Source organism: Chiloscyllium plagiosum, unplaced genomic scaffold (genome assembly GCF_037043375.1).
Source record: "Chiloscyllium plagiosum isolate Xiang-an unplaced genomic scaffold, Cpla_swu_hap1 HiC_scaffold_48, whole genome shotgun sequence".
Lineage (NCBI taxonomy): Eukaryota > Metazoa > Chordata > Chondrichthyes > Orectolobiformes > Hemiscylliidae > Chiloscyllium > Chiloscyllium plagiosum.
This window is the reverse complement of record NW_028270186.1, coordinates 39,468,292-39,478,486: the sequence shown is the minus strand read 5'-3', so window position 1 is coordinate 39,478,486 and position 10,195 is coordinate 39,468,292. Positions and strand designations below refer to the sequence as shown.

General features: G+C 45.5%; 1 long non-coding RNA gene across 1 annotated transcript; it reads left to right on the top strand.

Annotated features, from left to right (window-relative positions):
* The first annotated feature begins 2,020 nt into the window (after nucleotides 1-2,020).
* Nucleotides 2,021-9,828, top strand: LOC148135880 (uncharacterized). Its single transcript, XR_015754924.1, has 3 exons — nucleotides 2,021-2,116; nucleotides 6,234-6,352; nucleotides 9,713-9,828. It is a non-coding gene; the product is annotated as an uncharacterized LOC148135880 (long non-coding RNA).
* The last annotated feature ends 367 nt before the right edge of the window (nucleotides 9,829-10,195 follow it).

Here is a 10,195-nt window from a genome sequence, read left to right as displayed (position 1 = left end):
TGATACTGGGGATAGAGGTGTGCAGGGTCCCCAAGTAGAAGATGAGTTGTTCTTCCAGCTTGCGTTAACGTGTGGCGCTGGAAAAGCACAGCAGGTCAGGCAGCATCTCAGGAGCAAGAGAATTGACATTTTGGGCGTATTCTTTTCATCAGGAATACCGGGGTTGGTGGGGGAGGGGGAGTCGTAAGAGGGCTGAGAGATAAATAAGAGGGATGTGTGTGGTTGGTGGGAAGGGAGCTAGGAAGGCAATTGGTAGATGTAGGTGGACGGTAATGGAGAGAGGGTGGAGTGGATAATTGGAAAGGAAGATGGACAGGTGGGACAGTTCAAGAGGGTGGTGTCGAGTTGGAGGGTTGGATCTGGGATAAGGCAGGGGAGGGGAGATGAGGAAACTTTGATTCTGTGGTTAAAGTGTCCCAATGTGGAAGATGAGGTTTTCTTCCTCCAGGCGTCGAGTGGCTGGGATTTGGTGGTGGAGGTGGCCCAGAACTTGCATGTCCTTGGTGGAGTGGGTGGGGAGGTTGACGTGGTCGGCCACAGGATGGTGGGGTTGGTTGGTGTATGCATCGCAGAAATGTTCCCTGAAACATTCCGCAAGTTGGTGTCCTGACTCCACAGTGGAGAGGAGACCACATCGAAAGCAAAGGCCGTAATAGGTGAGGTGTTTGGATGTGCAGGAAAAATTCTGCTGGATGTGGAAGGGTCCTTTGGAGGTGAGGGGGAGGTGTGGGCACAGGTTTTACACCTCTTGCATTGGCAAGTGAAGGGGCTGGGAGTGGGGTTGTTGGGGAGCATGGATCTGACTTGGAATTCACAGGGAATGGTCTCTGTGGAATTCTGAAAGGAATGGAGAGGGAAATATACCTCTGGTGGGATCTGATTGTAGGTGGTGGAAATGGCGGAGGATGATGCATTGTATCTGAGTGGAAGGTGAGAACTGGGGGTTTCTATCTTTGTTGCAGTTGGAGAGGTGTGGTTCAATGGCAGAGGTGTGGCAAGTGGTGGAGATACACTGAAGAGTATTGTTGACCACATGGGAGGGGAAATTGCAGTCCTTGAAATACGGGGTGTTTTAGTATGTTTCTGGAGTGTTCTGCCAGCTTGCATCAAGCTTCACTGGAACACTGCAGTAAGCATGAGACAGAGATGTTGGCCAGGGAACAGACTCGTGTGTTAAAGTGACAGGCAACTGGAAGCTCGGAGTCTGTTTTGCAGCAGAACGTAGATCATCAGCTGCCATTTCCAGCACCTCCACTGAGATGCTGCCAGACACAGGTTCCTGTCCCCTCCATTAACAGCTATGCACCCTCCCAGCCAGATTGGTATCCACTCCTTTGACTTTCCAAATGTTACTGACTCTTTTGGGCTCCATCCCCACCTATTATTTACTCTTTAAACCCTATCTCCAAAGATATGCAGGTTAGGTGCATTGGCCCAGCTAAATTTCCAGGAGTGTTCAGGGATGTATAGGTTAGGTGCATTAGTCAGGGGAAATGTAGAATAATAGGGTCGGGGAATGGGTTTGGTTGAGAAACTCTTCAGAGGGTGGATGTGGACTTGTTGGGCCGAATGGCCTGTTACCACACTGTAGGGATTCTAATTTTCCTATCTGCCATCGGTTCTGAGGAAGGGTCACTGGACCTAGAAAGACCCTTGGTGTGTGCAGGAGGAGGAAACGGGAAAGGGGAGTTGGATGTGGTTTAGACTGGGAGGGTTTAATTACACTCTGTACAGGTAGTTAGGCCTGAATTAGAAACTCTTGGTCCCATGTTTACAGCAAATGGGAAAATGGCTGTGGCTCTCAGGCAGTGATAGGTCCTGGGTTATGGCCGCCATCTTTATTGGGGGCAAGGTACAGCGAGGCACATGGACATGTCCTCTTCCAGGGTGTGGGTGGGGTGATTGAAAGAGGAGCATTTACACATCAAACACATACCAAGAGAAATATTTGTCTTTACTGTTCAGCCTGCACTGACTGTGAGTTTTGTTTTGTCAATTCATTTTATAGGATTTTAATTGAGAATAATTGAGACAGGGATCTCAAAAGCAATTTTCTATCGTCAGCAGGGTCATCAGGATCTCAATACCATTGACATTTAACTGTGGAAGGAGAAAGGTGTGTCTGTTCTGTCTGTGGGCAAGTATCTGGTTTATATTTCAAGCAAAAAGCAGAAAGATGTTCAAACTGTGGTTGGATCACCCTTGGGGTTTGTGTTCAATTCTGGGCCCTGCAGCTGTGGAAGGAGGTATTGGCCTGAGAGAGAGCACAGATTTATCCAAATTACACCTCTTCTCTTGATAGGAACTGTCAGATTTAGACCCAATCACCCACTTCATGATGTTAATCTGTAAACTCCTTATTTTCAATTCCTGCAAACTTCTCATTAAAATTCCTTGTCGACTCAAATTCCAGCACCATTTCAGGTGGAATGTTCCAGATTCTGACAACTGTCTGTTCATTCAGAAACTGCTGAAGTCCTTGTTGACTCTGGGATTACAAAGGGCTGAATTGAGAGATGAGATGCTGTTCCTGAGCTCCCATTGAGATGCATTGGAGGTTGGGGCAGTGTAGGTGGGAGTAGACAATGGAAATGATAGGGCTGCACTGTGGGTGCTGACTGGCTCAATGAGAGTGTTTTGGAGTTGGTTGTAAACAGAGCGAGGGGAGACAGGGAGAATGTGAACTACAGCTTCAGTTTTAGTGCAGGCCATTCAGAAATTCAGATGGTCCCAATGGGAACAGCCAAGTTGTAAGCGATACCTGCTGAGTTTTTTTAAAAAACAGTTTTTAAAGTATAAAATATCAGCTTAAGTAAAGATCGGGACTTTTGATTATAATGGAAATGTTTGAAGAGAAGGAAGGTTACTAACTCATTTAAATTCTCCTAATGGGAGTAACTAACTGAAACGAGAGAGACATTGTGATCGGAGACCTCAGACCAGTGGTGTGCTCCTCTTGCACAATATGGGAAATAAGGGATGCTTACTGTGTCCGTGACGGCAATGTGTGCAGGAAGAGTGTCCATTTGCAACTACTGGGAAACTGCTTTTCAGAGCTGCAGCTGAGAGTGGACTCACTGTGGAGCAATACTGAGAATGTTATGGAGAGCACGTTTAGTGAGTTAGTCACACTGCAGGTGAGGGTTACATAGGCAGAAAGGGAATGGGTGACCATCAGATCAAGTAAGAGGCTCAGGAAGAAAGTGCAGGACTTTCCACTGATCGCTCCGCTTCTCAAACAGATATTGTGCACCGCTTGGGATTCTATAAGGGGGTGGACTCTCAGTGGAAATCAGATGATGACATGACACCACAGATAGCTCCGCTGCACAGAACTGCAGGAAGGAGAATGGCAGAGCTGTAGTGACAGGGGATCCACTAGTCAGGGTCAGTGACAGGCGCGTCTGTGGCCACAGACATGAACCCAGGACAGTGGAATTGAACCCAGGTCCATTTATTGATAAGTGCACAGACCAATAAAGGTCAGCGTCCCAAATGCAACCTTCAGCACTTGATCACCCTGAAACTCTACTTTCCAGGGACTGTACACTTGGTCTGAGCCCTTCAGAGGGATTGAAGTGGATGCGGAGAAAACAGGAACAGGGTTGTGTTGTAGATCTACAAAATAACGGTCACCCTCCCCTCTCGGTCTCCCCCCTCTGTCTCCCACCTCCCATCGTGCCTCCTCCCCACCGCAGGGAAAAGACCTTGTATATTTACCCTATCCATGCCCCTACTGATTTTATAAACCTCTATAAGGTCACCCATCAGCATCTGACACTCCAGGGAAAACAATGTATTTATCCTCTCCCTGTAACTCAAATCCTCCAACCCTGACAACGTGCTTGTAATACTATTCTGGCCACTTTCAACTTTCACAATATTGTTTTGATAGGAAGGAGACCAGAATTGCACGCAATATTCCAAGCGTGACCTAACCAATGTCCCTGTACAGCTGCAATATGACCTCCCAACTCCTATACTCAGTGCTCTGACCAATAAAGGAAAGCATACTAAACACTTTCTTCACTATCCTATCTACCTGCGATTCTGCTTTCAAGGAGCTATGAAACTGCATTCCAAGGTCTCTTTGTTCAGCAGCACTCCCGAGGACCTTACCATTAAGTGAATACATCCTGCTAATATTTGCTTTCCCAAAATGCAGCACCTCACATTTATCTAAATTAAACTCCATCTGCCAGTCCTCAGCACATTCAACCATCTGATCAAGATCCTGTTGTAATCTGAGGTAATCCTCTTCACCGTCCACTACACCTCCAATTTTGGTGTCATCTTACTAACAATCCTTCCTATATTCACATCCAAATTATTTAAATAAATTATGAAAATGAGTGGATCCAGCACCGATCCTTTGTGACACCCCACTGGTCACAGGTCTCCAATCTGAAAAGCAACCTTCCACCACCACCATCTGTCTTCTACCTTTGAGCCAGTTTTGTATCCAAATGGCTAGTTCTCTCTGTATTCCATGAGATCAACCTTGCTAACCAGTCTCCCATGGGGAACCTTGTTGAACGTCTTCCTGAAGTCCATGTAGATCATTTCCACCGCTTTGCCCTCATCAATCCTCTTTGTTACTTCAAAAAAATTGACTCAAGTTCATGAGACGTGATTTCTCATACACAAAGCCATTATTAATATCCAGGACTTAACTCTGTACATTGGGATCTGTATCACCCAGTTATGAGTGTTAATATTCTGGATAAACTTCAAGTACATCAGGTTTCTGTTAGTGACTGTGTATTGAGTCTTGTTAATATTACCCACATAGGTAAGTTCCATTTGAAAGGCAGTCTCTATATCCCGAACCCCGCTCCCACCTGCTCTGTCTCCATTCCCCCCATAGACAGTAAGTGGGAGGAGCTCATGGAGTTTCCATGTGAGAGAGATTGAGAAAATCTTCCCTTCTTTCCACTAGCCCACCAGGAATTGGTGGTAGTGTCCTTACTTCTGAACCAGGAGGATCGGGCTCAGAGTTGAGTAACAGCATCTTTGAAAAGGCTGATTGGAAAACGTGCCCAAGCCGCCAGGCCATATTGTCTCCCAGCTGTCCCTGCCTGAGCCTCCAAACAGAACCTTCCTGTAGTTTCTCTCCTGTCAGACTCTCCCATTGCTCCGTTTATTCAGGGTCCCCTCCTGCTGCTGCACTGATCCTGTCCCTCACTGACCTGTCTATCCCCCAGTGTCATCCACATTCATTCATTGTTTACAATCTCCAGCCCCGCCCCCTCCACCCTATTGGGCAGCAGCTGCTGTCAATCACCCAGCTTCGTGTGTGAGCTGGAGCATGTGCTGTAGGAGGGGAGACCAGTGCACGGGCGCAGTGCTGGTCAATTGTTGGTGTATGTGCAGGGCTGGTCAGGGCCAGGAGGGAGGCTGTGCGTATGTAGGATTAATCTGTCATTCGCAGTTTCCTCCCACTGGGAACAGGACCCAGGGAAATGGCCCCTGCCCCTGATATCGTGACAAGTGGTCGGCTATCAGTGGGGGGAGCATTTTTCAGAAAGTTATCAGAACTCGTGTGAAGATTCAGGAATGTTATGGAAAGGAACACAGATGGGCCTGCAATTAAAGTTCTAATTTGGTTCATCTTAGTTCAATCAGATATGACTTGGCCAGTGTGTGCAGGATGGTTTTCATCAGAGGATCAATGTGAGGGAAATAAATAAAATGTTCCAGATTGGGGCAAAAAAATCAGTTGGGTTCTGACCAGGAAGGAAACCTGGGAGGTGGGGGAAGGATTCACCAACATCCAGGAGGCTCCGAGTCAGACTCATTGATTTGATTAGATTAGATTTCCTACAGTGTGGAAACAGGCCCTTCGGCCCAACCAGTCCACACCAACCTTCAGAAAAGTAACCCACCCAGACCCATTTTCCTCTGACTAATGCACCTAACGCTATGTGCAATTTAGCATGGCCAATTCACCTGACCTGCGCATATTTGGATTGTGGGAGGAGACCTTTTTTTGGTTCTTAGTCTGCAGGCAGGAGCTAGGAAGCTGATTTCAAAGAGAAGAGAGAGTGTATGAGAACTGGGTGTGGAGGAAAAGGGGTGAGGAGATTGGTTTGGATTTCAGTTCACAGAAGAGAGCAATTGTGAGATTGGGATTTAAAGCTTTGGGGGAACAAAGAAACTACAATTTAATACTATCACTGTCTTATGAATTTCCATCCTGTGTTAACGGTGGTGACCTGTTTTCTCTATTGTAGGGTTCTGAAAGGGCGGATTTGTGGATGAGAAATTCAAATTGAACTTCACGTTCCGTTTTGATGGTTACTTGATCCGTGTCATTCTGAATATCATTGGCCTTTTTCATGTGGAGGGAAAGGTGTGTATTCTGTCCATGGGCGAATATTTCAAATGTCAGTGTGACTGGAAACATTACTGAGACACAGCCAAGTCCATGTTAGTGTGGTGAGTGTGGAGAGAGAGTTCATTTGTTGTTAAAAGTCTGAAGAAACATGGCACATTTCCCAGGAACAATTAAGCTACAGATTTGTTTTGTATGAGGACAAATTTTTAATTAACCATGCAACCAGAAAGACACAAGGATACCTGCACCATGGAAAATGCTATGAAAACAGGATTGTTGTAAAGGAGTTAATTATCGATCATGGCTTGTAATCCATTGACGTTGTCACGTCGGTTCCAGTGCCGTGGGGAAACACTGGAAATGTGATGAGTGCAGTGTAGGTTTCAGTTATTAAACTGGAAAAAGTGCATAAGAAATTTACAAGAATTTTTGCCAGGGCTCAGGGGTCTGAATTATAGGGAGAGGTTGGACAAGCGAGGATTTTTTTTTAGTTTAGAGCAGTGGAAACAGAGGGTGATATTTTCTGGAATATATAAGACCATGAGAGGCTTGGGTAAGGTGAATGCACTCCGTCTCTTTCCCAGGGAATCAAGGAGTGGAGGGCATCAGTTTAAGGTCGGAGGAGAAATTATGAAAGGGAACCTGAGGGTCAACAGTTCTACACAGAGGGTGGTATGTATATATGGAATGAGGTGCCAGTGGAAGTGGTTGAGGTGGGTACATTAACAACATGCAAAAGACATTTGGACAAATACATGGATAGCAAAGGGTCAGAAGCATGTGGGCCAAGTGCATGGAAATGGGGTTAGCGTGGATGGACATTCTGATCGGCATGGGCCAGTTTGGGCCAAAGTGCTTGTCTCTGCTGTAGGACTCTGACTCCAAGCATATTTACTATTTCTCCCGTTATCTCTGGTAGTACCTTGGGATGTATTCCATCAGGGCAAATAGACTTGTCTACCTTTCGCTCCATTAGCTTGCCCAGCTCTAACACTTTTGTGATGATGGTTGTTTCTTGGTCCTCACTTTCCTCGGTTTCCTTATCAATTACTGGCATGTTCTTCGTAATCTCCAATGTGAAGACTGACTGCTGTGTCCTCATATTCCTGAACCCTGCTGGATAGGAATAACTGGGCACAGAAGTCTGAGAGGTCTTCTTTGAGTCATTATTGATGAGACATGGCAGTTACCTGGATAGTGCACATGCAGAACATCTCCAGGCAGCATCAGGTAACTCCCCGCCTGTCCGATGTGCCGCTCCCATTCTTATACCTTTGTGCTTTGGGACTTTGAATAGAGACTGTCTCTCAGTATTATCTCCATGGCAACGGCAGTTAGAAAGTAGAGTTAAGCTCAACACTTTGTGGTTAAACTACATACCCCTCCCCCACGGCCCTGTGGCTCAGTCAGGTATCCAACAGGCACTTCAGTTTCAGTGGGGCTGTCTATCAGGATTCTGATGTGGAAGAGCCGGTGTTGGAGCGGGGTGGGCAAAGTTTAAAAACCACACAACACCAGGTTATAGTACAACAGGTTTATTTGGCAGTACAAGCTTTTGGAGTGTGCTGTGATTTTTAACTTGATCAGGATTATCTCTATGGTAACAGTTAAGTGCTTCAACAATTACAGAGGCCATATGTTCCCAACACAATAGGTTCCCCTCCAGCAGGGTAAACTGTTATTCCGGCCTTGGGGATAGCTACTCATCACTTTTCCCTCCCAATCCCATCCAGCTTTCTGTTGATCTTTAAAGATTTTCGAATCTCCTAGTTTCTCCATGGTCTTTGCCAATTTGTATGCTTTCTATTTCAATTTGATAGACTCCCTTATTTCCTTAGCCACCCATGGCAGATTACTCTTTTTTCCTACAGTCCTTCCTTTTCACTGATATATACTTTTGCTGAGCAGTTTGAAAAATTCTTTTATATTCCTCCACTGTCTTTCAACTGTCCCACCCTAAAATCTTTGCTTCCAGTCTACATTAGCCAACTCCTGCCTCATCCTATTGTAGTCTCATTTGTTGAACTACAGGATCTTGGGATTGGATTTAATCTTCCCGCTTTCCAACTGTATTCTAAATTTAACCAGACTTATCACAAGTCTTTTTATCAGATTACAAGGTGAGGCGATATTACCTGGGTGTTTTGGTTTTCATTGTCAGAGACCTTGGCTTTGTAATAAAGTACAGGATAGATATTCACAACAACGTATTCTGGACGGTGTGAATGTATTAAACAGTCTAAAACCATAAATCACTGTCTCCCCTCAGTTTACATGATTTGGAGATGCCAATGTTGGACAGGGGTGTATAAATGTAAAAATCACACAACACCAGGTTATAGTCCGTCAGGTCTAATTGGAAACACACTAGATTTCGGAGAGTTGCTCCGTCATCCTGATCCAATTAAACCTGTTGGACTATAACCTGTTGTGTGATTTTTAACTCACCTCAGTTTAAAAATGTAAAATCATTATCTCCCACATGCTTCCTCACTATCTAAGTTTGGAACGCTAATCCACCTGACTATCCTGCTTTTTTCGAAAATCTCCTTTGGTGAAGGTGGTGAGTGTTGGATTCAGCTTTCCAGTTATTACCGTAAGAAGATAAGCACTGGGCACAGGAGAGGCAATGCAGCCCTTTGAACCAGCTCCACCATTTAATACTATGATGATTGAGCTCACCTTTGTCTCAGCTGGATTTTCCCGCATGGTCTCTCTCACCCTTCAACTCATTGCAAATTCAACATCTGTATCTCTTCGGTAAATTTGCTCATTGTCCTGGCATCCACCGCATTTTGAGTAGGGAATTCCACAGATTCACAGCACATTGAGATAAGTACATTCTTCTTCATGAGAATGGAATAGATTCCCTACAGTGCAGAAACAGGGTATTCGTCCATGGAGTCCACACCAACCCGATAATGAGCATCCCATTCAGACTCACCCATTCCCTGTATTTCCCATGGTAAATAGCTTAACCTGCACACGCATGGACACTGTGGGAATTTAGCATAGCCAATCCACTTAACCTGCACATCTTTGGACTGAGAAATGAAAGTGGAGCACCCAGAGGAAACTCGCACAGACACGGGGAGAACGTGTAAACTCCACACAGTCGCCTAAAGTTGGAATCAAATCCAGCTCCCTGACGCTGAGTCAGCAATGCTAACCATTGAGCCACCTCTGCTTAAATCATCTCCTCCTATTAACCACCCCACGCCCCAGTTGGCTGAATCTATATTCCTTACATCAGAAAATCAGGTTGTGGAAGCAGATGTCTCAGTAAAACCCAGTGACAGTCCATATGTTCTGTGTGTCTGAATGGGGATCCTATACACAACACCCTGCAGTCCACACTTTTCATTTTCTTTCCAGAGACATGGCTCCAATGGCTTCATGGGGACTACAACTCCCACAATCCCTGAAGCAGGGACCACACGTGTGTGGGGAAACCCGTCACTGTACATGTATAGAATGTTGGCGGGTTTTGGAGCATGTGTTTTGGGTTAGTATACTTTGCGTAAAGTATTTCACACTGTGATTGGCTGGAGGATGAATGCATCTGCTTATAGTATTGAAAAGTTGGGGGGTCAAATTGTCACCACACCCATGTAGGACCATTCTCCATCCCCAATTCATTGTAATAGTGGGAATCAACTAATGGGGAACGAAGAAGGATCTGACCCATTCTCCCAGACTGAAGGTCCCTCTTCTGTCCTGGATCTGCCACCTCCCTTTCTGTTTCCTTTTGTTTCATTCTGCTGTTATATTATTGACTTGCAGCAACTGAAGGGAAAGGAAGTGAACCCAGAAAGGGTGCAGAGTCTAACCAGGGACGGGAAGTGGTGGTTTATCAGC